Below are 14,262 nucleotides of genomic sequence, written 5' to 3' on the forward strand. Positions count from 1 at the left end.
GACACAGAAGTCAATGTTAGGTGCATGTATAAATTTGCCTGTTCAAGTAACTGCATATACACATTCATAGTTGGGGATCACAATAGTTTCCAAGTTAGGATCACAGGGCTAAGTCACTGCAGGTAGGGGTGTCAATCCCAACATCATTGTCAGCTGCATGTATAAATTTGTATTTAGTCTCATGCATGCCCAGTACATATACGCATGGCCATATGATTGAGATATTAACAGTTTCCAAGTTATGTCCCATTGGGATTAAGCTCCCAGGGGTAATAATGAACCTCAATGTCAGCACCACATATGATACAACTGTCTTTTCATTAACAGTAAGTGTATTCCTGTATAGATATTGGGCAGGGCTCTAAATAGTTTATATGTTATGCCCTATGGGATAAAGTCTTGGGTGTAAGGAAAGGTCCATCACACTGGAATCACAGGCTTACTTGTTTGCACTTCATGGGTAAAAAAATCACATATAATGAATCGTATAGCCATGTAAGTCATTACTCGGGAAATACTATTATACCCCAGCCACATCCCCAGAAGAATGGTCAAATTCCTAGAAGGGTTGATATAATCTACACCTACATAAATTATTTCTGACCCTTAAGCCTCATGTCCAACTGTATAATTAGTACAGGAGCCTAGGAGGGTTCAAGGAGCAAGCTTGCATAATTAAAATATTTGTTTGCAAATAAATAGTTGTTAGCTTGGGCAAGCATGGCACCATTTCTGGTTATTTCTTACCTGCAGCATCTGCAAGGTTGCATTTCTTCTTGCAAGCTTGCACAATTTGGAAGCTTATGAAGAACACAAGATTCCACATATTTCAGTGTCCTCAGGCCCAATTTCTATGAGAATTTTTGTTCATTGCATGTACCATTATATGCATATAAACTGTGACTAACTTTTAAACAATTTCACAAAGCAAATATACAATAAATAATTTTATGCCAAAGATGACCTTCATTAACTTAATAATGCGGATTATTTAATTTAAAGCAATTACATTTTGTTATATGTAATATTACCAAATTTATATTTTTAATGTGGTAAAATTATAAAAATTATTCTACTACTACTACTACTAATAATAATAATAATAACAAACAACTCCATTATTAACAGATGCAAGATAAGTAAATAATTTTATTTCCTGTCATTAGACATTTCCATGCACTATCAGTGCTCAAATTATGAGAATTGTTTATTTTTCTTACCAAAAAGGGGGAAAACCCAGCCATAGTTGGGTCACTTTCAAAAAGGTAAAGATCTAAATCTTGTTGCAATTCCAAATTTTGATTTCAGGCCTAAATTTCAGAATTTTGATTTCAGGCCTAAATTTATAATTTAATAGGAACTGATTACGTAAGTATTTTCCGTCTAAAATCTGGACAGACTAGGCTCTATTTAAAAGCTCGGGGAACTTCAGATGTTTACGCATAAATACATGAAGGAGACAACCAATGCAATCCGATTATTGCATTAGAAACGGAAACGTAACACCATACGCTTAGCTTCTGTCGGAAAGGTAGTAAAAACGACAAATAAATATTATAAAGCCAGGACACTATACAGCATCGTCATTCTATATGAGATGCATCGTCATTCTGTATGAGATGCCATCCTAACAGTTAATCGCAACGGTGTACAAAATTCAGCACAACTGATCAGAATGAATGCCACGTACTTTTCACAAGTGACCGTCTCAAGAGGTTATAATCATTACAGTAATACATGGAAACAAGGTATTCATGCACACGTATTGTCATCATTACAGTAACAAATGAAAATAAGGTGTACATGTACACATATTTTAATCATTACAGTAATAAATGGAAACAAGGTATGCATGTACACATATTTTAATCATTGCAGTAATAAATGGAAAGAAGTTATACAGGTACACATATTGTAAATATTCATAACTAAGTATACATGTACTTTTATTGTAACATTCATAGTAAGGCATACAGCTACACTTATTGTAAACATTCATAACAAGGTATACAGGTACACTTATAAATATTCATAACATTGAGGTATACAGGTACAATTATTGTAAACATTCTTAACAAGGTATACAGGTAAACTTATTGTAAACATTCATAACAAGGTATATTACAGGTACTTATTGTAAACAATCATAACAAGATATATTACATGTACTTATTGTAAATATTCATAACAAGGTATACATGTACACTTTTGTAAGCATTAATAACAAGATATACAGGTACACTTACTGTAAACATTCAAAACAAGGTATACAGGTACACTTACTGTAAACATTCAAAACAAGGTATACAGGTACACTTATTGTAAACAGTCACAACAAGGTATACAGTTACGTATACACTTATTGTAAACATTCATAACAATGTATACAGGTACACTTGTTGTAAATATTCATAACAAGGTATACAGGTACAATTATTGTAAACATTCATAACAATGTATACAGGTAAACTTATTGTAAACATTCATAATAAGGTATATTACAGGTAATTATTGTAAACAATCATAATAAGTTATATTACAGGTACTTATTGTAAATATTCATAACAAGGTATACATGTACACTTTTGTAAACATTCATAACAAGGTATACTGGTACACTTACTGTTAACATTCAAAACAAGGGGTACAGGTACACTTATTGTAAACAGTCACAACAAGGTATACTGTACTCTTATTGTAAACAGTCACAACAAGGTATACTGTACTCTTATTGTAAACAGTCACAACAAGGTATACTGTACTCTTATTGTAAACATTGAAAACAAGGTATACAGGTACACTTATTGTAATCTTTTATAACAAAAATAGACAAGGATCATAAAATTGAGAGACTGGTATAGAAATTACCCCAGCCAGTAGTAACTGGTCTGCATTTGGCAAAAATAACATAATGTAATATATGTAAAATACACATAGATGAAATAAAATAAGTTTCCAGTTCACCTGCACTCAAATAGTTTTATTATCACATACTGTCATCATTCATCAGTGCATACATAGGTGTTTGCGTGTTCACAAATCACAGGTTAGATAGAAAAGTTGCATTGTTAATATTTCATTAAAAAAAACATCTATATACAAGGATGGTATTTTTTGCAAAGGGATGTTTCTTGTTTTTTTTTTTCTTCAATTGACTACTAAAAAAACTGTACCATGGAAACTTTAAAATGAAGTAGTTTGGGTAGCATGATGTTCCATTGGATTTTGCCAAATTTTCAATGCTTTTCATCCATGACATTTTTGAAAACCATTTAAAATGTCTTGTTCCAAAATTTCTGATCTTTAGGCCTTCTAAATTGATCTCCTTTGAGTCTGTTACTGTACACATGAATTTTTATTCTATTTTTAACTTTATAGTTTTTAACTTATCATTTCTAACTTATCATTCATTTAAGTTATTTAGGTAAACAAATAATAGTTTGGCTCACAATCCAGAAGTTTTTAAAACTTAAGTTACTGACCCCAGCCCCCTTAATTGAAACATATACAGTTAACAAATAAATAACACTATGTCTTATTTGCTCACTGTTCACACACAAGAAGCATTCATTACTGACCCTTTTATTTCAAAAAGAGTTTCATTTCACTATGACTATTGTCCATCAGAAAAGAATTTTGGAAGATAACCTGACAGGAAGGTCTGTATTTTTTATATATAGGCAGACTCTGACATTAATGTAATTACTTCATGTGAGAGACCATGTGTAATTACTTCAAATGAGAGACTAGTGTAATTACTTCAAATGACAGACCCTGTGTCTTTCATGAACAAAATTTGTTGGCTTAAGGAGTGATCTCTCAGGACAGATTTTGCTTTATTATGATGTCTTTATTCTGTTGGTATAAATATCCCATTTTCATTTGCAACAGACAGCAGTGTTGAATACTGTCTTCACTGAGATGGATCAGAGACAGATGAGGTGTATTTACTAACACAGACTTTTACAATGAACACAAGTACCACAATTTTGGAGTTTTACTACTGGATGTAGTCTTCCACTGACAGGACACACTGAGAATGGCAGGGGAATGAATGGAACTATGGGAAATTCAAGTTCTACAATCTGGGGAAGTGCATAAATGGATGTACCTGAAGCTCTGAAATTTCTTTTGACAGATAACATAATGGAAAATCACACAGGTGGTTTTGCAATACTTCACCAAATAATTTCATGCTTATTGAAAGACAATAGTAATGATTCGGGAAAAAGCCAGTCATGTGGGAAATGTAGAATTGGAATATTAGTTTCATATTTTTTAAGCTCTAAGAATGTTACCGTGGTATCATTGTACCTAATTGTGTGTCATGCAATAAATATAGTAGCTAATCAAGGTTTGCAATCTAAATATTTTCCTTAAAACATTTTGTCTGTAAATCCTTTAAACTTGAGGTGAAACCAAGTGCAGGCATATCAGAATGCAAGTTGGTCGAATCACACTTGTGGCAGTGACATTTTGAGAGCACTGCTTGATGAGCAGTTTTCAAACAGTGCATGATTCATTATCAAGATAAAGTTTATCAGAAGGGTTGGTTTTTCAACAGTACTTCCAATGTATGACTGTACTGGAATGTGCTAATTTTTTACATCAACATTGGCCATATGCCTACCTATTTGCTTTGTACACAGATCCGAAGACATGTCTGTTGTAACTTGTAATGGTCAGTGCAAGACAGAATACAGTATTGTAATGTACTAATTTGTATTATCAGCATTGGCCATATGCCTACTTCCCTTGTACACAGATCCCAGGACATGTCTGTTGTAACTTGTAATGGTCAGTGCATGACAGAATACAGTACTGTCATGTCCTCATTGTGTAAAATCATTTTTATATGCACATACCTACAGTGAAGATTCCATCTAATTAACAGTTTTGCCATTTTTTTCAAGCATGGTTTATAACCATACCATGATTACTTTAAACTGTTTCCAAATATTTACATATAAATACTATTATTTTGAATTTTTAAATATAAATGATATTGATGTCAGTATTTATATATAAGTAATATTGGTTTCAATATGTAAAAATAAAAACATATTGGTTTCAGTATTTAAATAGGAATCTTATAGGCTTCAAAACAATATATCACATCAAACTGAAATTTAAAAGGAAATTTATGTTGTGTTAAAAGTATTAAACATATGGATGACTTGGATGGTTTGAGTAGTATGGTTCGTTAAGCAGGATCAAACAGTTGAACATAAATTTGGAGATACCAGGGATGTAGTTCCATGGGAAAGGTGTTCATTTACTTTTTCTTGAAAATTTTATTTCTTTACTGTGCTCCCCATTGTGCCTCCACATCTGAATAGCATGCATTCCCTCACTTCTTTATTGTGTTTTCTCACTTCTTTATTTAGCATTACACCACTGGGAGATGCATTGTATTCATGTTCCAAGTTCATGATCAGGTCCTCAGCAAATACCAGCATCCCTCAAAATGCATATAATCCAAATCATACATTGTTGAAATCTTTCTTCTATTCATTTTAACAAAGAAGTGATTAAGCAAATATCTTATATAAATATAATCTATTACAATCAGTTTATACTGAGCACTACAAGTAAATAGACACAGTTCAACTGTGTCAAGAGAGATAACAACTGATGCTACAGATTGTTTGTAGGATTATATTTTGAGTTATGCCCCTTCACATAATTTGCCTGACTTTTTAATAAAAGACCAATTTTGTCAAATATTGAAAGTGCTATACCCAGTGGACAATACCAGAACAGCAATTGATTCAAACCTTTATAAACCTCTGTGGATTTGAGGGTTTCTCATTAGTATCATTCCCAGCTTTGTGTGTTCCTTGCATTGCACTCCACTGTACAAAGACGTCATATATATTATAGCAGAATGCAACAAAAGGAGCATATGAACTTAGGGAACCAAACTACATTATCATGTGCTTTCTATCTGAACATTGTCTCTGTTTTGATTGAAAAAAAGTCTAACATGTAAGTTAGTACTAATTCAGCTGCGACTGTAACATATGGAAACATACTTTAAATTTCTGAATGCTTATGATGAAACCTATATTTATTAATGTAGATAGGTGCTTGATGCAAGCTTCTCTGTTGAGAAAATCATATGAGCCAATTCATGTTCTTTATCTTTATATATTTGAAACATGTGCTTTTAATTCTGCACCAGAGTCTGGTGATTATTTCAGTAATGAGTTTTATGTTCACCCATTCTTCCATATTGATAGTACTTTGAGTCCTTCACTGCCAATGTGAACTTTATTTGGAACTACTTTTTCCACATGGCACAATTTGGAGGCAGAAAGAAACACAATATGAATATTGTCATCCTTTTATTTTGCATGTTGTGTTTCACTCTGCTAGAGGCAAATCACCAAACCCATCACATTTGTATGTGTTCCAACAACTATATGTGAGGTTATTTCTCAGTTTGATGGAAAAAGCCAACAATATTCTAATTGACTTTAAGCTGTGCAACAATATCAGTATGCACTTTCATCTGTATGAGATACTTTTGACAATTTGACCCATTTTCCTCAGAGTCATCACAGTCAGATCTGATCTACATAGCACTGATTGTTATGGCAGTAAGGCATGGATCCTCCCTTCATTGTTATGGATTCCCCCATCATTGTTATGGCAGTAAGTCATGGACACCCTCCCATCACATTTATGTGTGTTCCAACAATTATGTGTGAGGTTTTTTATCAGCTTGATGGAAATAGTCATGCAGTATTCTAATTGACTCTAAGCTGTGCAACATTATCAGTACGCACTTTCGTCTGTATGAGATACTTTTGACAATTTGACCCCTTTTTTCCCCTGTCAGTACAGTTGGAACTGATCTACATAGCAATGATTGTTATGGCAGTAAGTCTTGGATTCTCCTATCACTGTTATGGCTGTAAGTTATGGATTTTCCCATCATTGTTCTGGCAGTAAGTCATGAAAACCCCCACATCATACATACCAGGGTTGACATCCCTGAGGGAATCCGTGTTGTACTGCCATGGTAGGAATACCATCACATGGTACACCATCAAATCTTGACTCATGACATTTTGTTCTATTGCTGAATCTGAATGATTAAATTAGACACTAATTATGCTAATGCCTGTACATCACAAATGATGTTCAACCATTCTGGTGGCCTAGTGGCCAGAGCAACTGCCTCGGATGCAGGAGGTTGTGGGTTTTAACCCCAGACAAGACAATCCAAAGACTTTTAAAACTGGTACTAACAGCTACATCGCTTGGCACTGAGCATTAAGAGGTTAGTGTTAGGACTGGTCTACCTGGTGTCAGGATAATATTACTGGATGTGGGTATGATGCTAAATGTCTGCGGCATGATGCCCCAGTGCAAGACATCACTATAAACTGACACACTGTAGACATCAAAGCGACATGACAGAATAATTGTAAAGCTACGTTACAGATCTAAATCACACACACACACACACACACACACACACACATGATGTTCAGCCACATGTTGACTCTCTATTTCATGTTACAATTTTAAAGAATAAGCCAGTACTGGATACGTTTATTTCTTCATGTCAGATGTGCTTTGTTTTGACAGGAAAATTAAGACATTCAGTGCTGTTCCAAAATTCAAAGATGGACATATGACTGAAATTCAACCTGATTATGACCTTGTTTTACTGGTAAAGAAAGAGAATGAGGATTTACATTGTCCTCTTCTTAAACTAATGACAGAACATGATACATTATGGCACTCAATTATTGTTTTGTTCTGCTTTCATTGTTTTCATTCTGTTTCCAATGCTCTATTTTGAGTCCCAGCTATGTTCTACGATCAGATTGGCTCCACCTTTTCAAAATTCAGGGGAGACAACTGTGCTTTCTCGTTTGCTTACAGTATGTCTCCAGTACCTACCACTGCCATATTTTGCAGATAACTTGTATTTGGGGTTATAAAGAGGCCTAGTGATTTTGTGGTCCCAAGGTTAAAGGTGAAGACCAATGTGAATGAAAGCTAAAGAACGGTTTCAGATGATATTAATAACTTTAGTTTTGCATCACAGACCTGGACTAATTTTTGTCGATTACATTGGGTTGCACAGTTCACATAGTGTGATTTAGAAGCTAATTGATTTTTGGAGTTGAAAGGTCAATGATCAGTTTGTCTGAATATGGCAATGGTTTCTGCATACAAAATTTCAGTTTCAGCCATGTGCCTAACCTGAAGTTTGTGGATGGATAACACTTTGGGTTAGAAAGAAGCCAGCTGATTTCAAGGCAAAAAGGTCATGGTCACTGTGACTGAAAGAACGAAAAACTTCAAATTGCATAATATCATCAGTTCTAGATGGCAAACCATGACTAATGTTGAAGATCGCTCGCACTGAAAGTTTTGAAAAGGCCTAATTGTGGGGGAGGTCAGTGATCAAGGTTTTTGTGCCTCAAAATTGCACAAAAGTTCTGTTATAGATTAAACTCATTGATCAAACTCTATGGAGATCTTGTACTAAGGGTAATAAAGAAACCCATAATTTGGGGAGGGGTCTGAAAGCCAAAAATCATGGTCATGTAAGTCAAATCAGAAAATAATGGTTTTTGGATAGTAAGCCTAGTACAAGGCTGCATACCTTGACCAAATGACATGGTCATTGAGATCATGGGATAATAATAGTCAGAGTCAGTGGTGTGCATCTCATGCCTCATAATGTTTTAGTAATCATGTTTCAGGTGTTTAATGTACTACTTATTATAGTCTTGTTGTGGTATGTCAAGAACACTAATGTATGCTACTTTGTGTCTTAAACATTGTTACCATATTTACCATATTACCAACACATGCCCTAATTAATGCACATCCCTTATTGGGTAGAAGCCAACAACAAATGTATTATTGAGCACTCATTTATTTGTCACAGTAGGCTTTGTGGAGGAGTGGCTGATGTCTCATTTATTTGTCACAATAGGCCTTGTGGAGGAGTGACTGATGTCTTATTTATTTATCACATTAGGCCATGTGGAGGAGTGACTGATGTCTTTTTTATTTATCACAGTAGGCCTTGTGGAGGAGTGACTGATGTCTCATTTATTTATCACAGTAGGCCTTGTGGAGGAGTGACTGATGTCTCATTTATTTATCACAGTAGGCCTTGTGGAGGAGTGGCTGATGTCTCATTTATTTATCACAGTAGGTCTTGTGGAGGAGTGGCTGATGTCTCATTTATTTATCACATTAGGCCATGTGGAGGAGTGATTGATGTCTTTTTTATTTATCACAGTAGGCCTTGTGGAGGAGTGACTGATGTCTCATTTATTTATCACATTATGCCATGTGGAGGAGTGACGTCTTTTTTATTTATCACAGTAGGCCTTGTGGAGGAGTGACTGATGTCTAATTTATTTATCACAGTAGGCCTTGTGGAGGAGTGACTGATGTCTCATTTATTTATCACAGTAGGCCTTGTGGAGGAGTGACTGATTTCTCATTTATCACAGTAGGCCATGTGGAGGAGTGAATCATGTCTAATTTATTTATCACAGTAGGCCTCGTAGAGGAGTGGCTGGTGTCTCATTTATTTATCACAGTATGCCTTGTGGAGGAGTGACTGATTTCTCATTTATTTAATACAGTCGAACCCTAGTCCACGGGCACCCATCACCTTACCTGCACACACTAGCCTATATCCCATATTAAAAAAATTAGATTCTCTAACATGTATGACAGTATTATTTGCATTAAAATATTAATTATGCCTTCTATTATCAAGCATTCTTCGATATAATCCAGGTATAGCACGTCCTGTTCTGCATGGTTTATATTTATAGTTCTCTATAATTAATTATATATACCTTGATTTCATTCATAGGAATCCGGAATGACTGTGTAGATAGATGCGAATTAATTACTAGGTCATCAGGCAAGTGTGTCTGCTATGCATGAGTGCATATAACACCGATTGAGTAGTTTGTTGATGATGTGTGCTTATTCGTGAGGGAATATGGTCTCATGTGTGCAGGCAAGGCGATGGGTGTCGTTTAACCGCATATATATATATATATATATATATACATATCCCCAGTGCAGTGACTATATGAAAGATTTAGAATATGGCAAATGTTGTCATAACATACATGTCATTATCCAATTTGGATATGCCGTTATTTTTTTTGCTGCAATTTAAATTGTAAATTGATTAATGTTGAAAGCTGCAGTTTACATTTTACATTCATATTGAAAGTTGCAGTTTACGTAGTACATTGAAGGCTGCATTTTGTTTCTATTTTACAGGATTGCTGCAAATCATTTGTGAAGAATGGAAGTCTAGCGTTGACCAATATTTGCCTTCTGATTTTGGTTTGGGTCAAAGGACAAATTCTGACAGTGATTCTAGCTGAGTTGATCTAACTCATCTAACAATAGAACAGCAGAATGGGGGACATGGATCGGCATTTAAAAGTGACTAAATCCATGCTACGTTGAACATTAATAAGTAGGAAAAAAGGCATCTCAGCAAATTCACCTCTATGTGAGTCGCCTTGTGCAAATGGGCACAGAATATAAGCATGCATAAGCCCCATTTGTCACTAAAATTTATTTACACTAATATTATCTAATAAAATTAGCATAATATAACTAAAGGCATGCATATTTCCACTGTCCACATTGTCAGGAATGCCTAAATTAATTGTACATATTTTCAGGAGTGCATCCATTCATTGTCCACATTGTCAAGAGTGCATAAATCCATTGTCTGTATTTACCAGTCAGAAATGAGTTATTACAGATGAGCAGCCTTTGCAAGGTTGCTAGTGCAGACAAGTAGAGTGTGGGTTGTCACCTGAAAGGACAGTAGTTGCCATTTTGGTGTTTAGTCAAGTGCCCAATGCTGATTTGCCATTGAGTAGAAGATGGGTGCGTTCTTTGCTGTTTGCATGGACTTGGCAGCATGATTGAAACCAGTTGCCATTGTGTTGGCAACAAACTAACTGAATTTCATTGGTTGGAGAATAGGGTATTCCTGTGAAATTGACTTGTAACTTTGACGGGAAATTTTGACGATATATGATTTTCCTAACTATCTTAATAGATTCACCTCCAATTAGACTGAGGCAGAATGGCAAAATTTTAATGAAAAGTCAACAAAACAGGCAAAAGCTGACGTTGACTTTGATGGGGAATGCAGTAGCTCAAGGCCAATGAAAATCAAATGATTGCATCTTAAAGCAAGTATAAACAGGTATCCCACGGTTACAGATTCAACCAGTGTGTTGTTGGCAAGGCATGCCATTATAAGGAAAGACAGTTCACACATTAGAAAAGGGCAAAGCACAATACATGTCAGGAAATATTTGACCATGAAAAATACAAATTGGAGAAAAGAGCTGAGGGTGTTTGGCACAGTGTGATCAGTAAAAACAATGCAAGTCAAACCAAATATTGCAAGAAGCTGTGTAAAATAACTTATATATACCAAATGAGAGAAAATCAATTTTCAGACTGAATTTCTTACAGCAAATATAAGACAAGTTCAGATATCCATGTATTGTATGTCACAGATCCATACATGATGATGATAATTGATAGAGCTTAATAAGTCTTCCACACTGCTTTTTAACTATGAAGATGTATGGACATGTTTTGTTTTTTGAATGGATGAATATTTTTATAAAATTTACTGATTAACCATCAACTTGATTTTGAGAACATTTTTGCAACCTAGTACAACATCGAGATATACTAAAAGCGATGGCTCTAAAAGTTTATAACTTGGGTTAGATTATAGTAGCTACCGTTTCACTAATGTGATACTAATAATGTAACATGGGTCAGTAGATATTGTTTAGTATCCATCTCTTATCAATTAAATACTAATGATGTTGGATGTTCCTGTATGTGTTGTGTGATAGCCACTATTTTGAAGACTGAATTGCCAATGATGATAAATGGGTCTGAAAGTATTGGTTATGGCCTGTAGGCGTTGGTTAGGGTCTTTAGGTGTTGTTTAGTATCCATCTCTTAATGAATGAAATACTAATGATGTTAGATATGCATGTAGGGAATAGTCACTTTTTTGATGAATGAATTGCCAAATATGTCACAATGGTATTGTTTAGTAATCCATGGAGCTTATAGGATTGTAAGGCATCCATTCATCCATTAACAGAAGTTTGTCATCAACTGCTCCTCCTAAACCACATGGAGGATTGCCATGAAACTTTACACACACATTTTATCCCATAGTTTGGTAGTCCTTGATGAAAATGGTGCTGCTCTTGAAATAATGTTTTCACTGCATCTCTTGATTGGATGGTAATATCACCATGGGGTTGCCATTGATGAAACATCTCTTGATGTCTAGTTTATTTGACTAAATTTCTTTTAGAAATGAACCTTCCTTTTTTTTAATTTGCCAGTGTTGTATGTGATTTATTTCCCAAACTCTTACCGGACAGTAAAATTTCAATGGATTACTCATGTGATAGAACAAATACAATTCAGAAAAAGAGACTGCAAAGAATTCAGATAATCAATGAATGATGTTACATTGGAATTGATAATAAATGAAAAAACTAGGTGTAGAAAATGGCTCCAATAAACAGCCAGTGTCTGAGTGTGAGTGTGTTGCAGTCTTAACACATTCTAGACAGATTACTGAAAGGAACAGGGTGCCCGTTCAGATTCGGTGCAAGTGTGCAACACATGCATCTTTGATATTAAATAATTAAGCAAGTTATTGTCCTAACTTATTAATGGTTGTAAATGTTGTAAATAGTTACATCTGCATAACATTTATTAAAATCAATATTACAGATACTTTCTAAAAATCAGTTTTTACTTTAGGGTTAGCAACTATGCTTTTGTGCAATTGGTGTTCCATCTGATGTTCAATATGGCCAGTACTACAGCCACCTTACAAATCTTGTTATTGTTACTCTTCTAACATGGGTGGTCATTTGTAACATGAAGGTTTCACTAAAGGACATATGATGATGCATAATTGATCCAAAATAAAAATGGTGGTCATTTTTGTAGCATGATGGTTTCAATAAAGGACTTCTGATGATGTATAGTTGGTCCGAAATAAAAATGGTGGTCATTTTTAACATGAAGGAGTCACTAAAGGTCTTCTTCTGATGTAACATTGGTAAAAAAAAAAAATGCTGCCAGTCTGAAATACATTATGTTGGCCATCTTGAAAATCACAGCTCATCCGGAGCAGAAAATTATCTTGACATGGGGTTTTCACAAAAACACTTCTTATGTTTGTCTTGCTGTTTTGAATCAAATTATGTGAAATAAAAAGGTCACATACATTTTGTTTTCTTCTGAAATACACTATTCTGAGAGGCAGATTAAAAAAAAAGTAACTTTAAAACATTTATATATTTTTTTGTTGCATTTATATATAGTAATTTCAGTGATTTGTCAGAATTAGACTAATGAAATAAGTCTATTTTGTGGCAGTTGGCTCCATATAATGAATTGACCAGTGTCAGAAAAATAGACTCCTCCTGAGCACTCTGTATGGATTCTATTTTTATCCACACTTTTTATGAGCACTGCTTGTTCATTTCAACATTAGATAATTATAGCTCATGTTTCAAAGCATTAGGAACCTTTTGTTAAATTTTCTCAGGCACTGCTCATGCTGTGTCATGTTTACCCCGACCCAGAGTAGCCCAGTTTGAAACATGTATAATCAAGGTAATTCTGACAGGTCATTGTTTGATGTCGAACATTACCGAAGGCTAGCACTAATCCGTTACGTAAGACTGTTGTGGCTAGAATAGAAGAACCGGACATCGGAGTTGCGAGGCGCCCGATAGCCAACTATCACCTAGGTGTCGAAATGTTTCCAAGATCAAAAGAAATTGCATGAAGAAGTGGGAGTGTCCTAACTTCTTTCCCCTGCAAACAGACAGACAGGTTGAACTGGCCGCTAAGACGATTGGACAGGGGCACAGCGCCACCCAATCAGAATCGAGATAGGGGGAGACCTTGATTTGGGTAGAATGATATCCCTGCGTTTTCCGGCAAAAGTTAGTTCGCTGAGAGAAATTACCCAGAGAAGAGGTTAGCGTAACTCCGAATAGCCATTCGTTATTGGCGGGAAAATCTTAGAGCGGGAAGGTCTAAGTACAGAAAGCTTCAAACGGTCAGTAGATATTTGTTCGGTCTTTGTGGAATGCGACTGCATTTTAATTTTAGGTCGTATGTATACTTTATTAGTACTAGAATCGTAGTACGAAGAATTACTTTGTT

At 35.0% G+C, this 14,262-nt stretch overlaps 1 long non-coding RNA gene across 1 annotated transcript; it reads left to right on the forward strand.

The window, feature by feature from the left end:
* Nucleotides 1–1,503: 1,503 nt before the first annotated feature.
* LOC149774142 (uncharacterized) lies at nt 1,504–13,709 on the forward strand. The gene is made up of 3 exons (XR_016417027.1): nt 1,504–1,748; nt 3,892–4,162; nt 10,288–13,709. It is a non-coding gene; the product is annotated as an uncharacterized LOC149774142 (long non-coding RNA).
* Nucleotides 13,710–14,262: the final 553 nt, after the last annotated feature.

The sequence above is a fragment of the Sinohyriopsis cumingii genome, unplaced genomic scaffold (assembly GCF_028554795.1).
Source record: "Sinohyriopsis cumingii isolate HCF-2022 unplaced genomic scaffold, ASM2855479v2 utg000426l, whole genome shotgun sequence".
In the NCBI taxonomy this organism is placed as follows: domain Eukaryota; kingdom Metazoa; phylum Mollusca; class Bivalvia; order Unionida; family Unionidae; genus Sinohyriopsis; species Sinohyriopsis cumingii.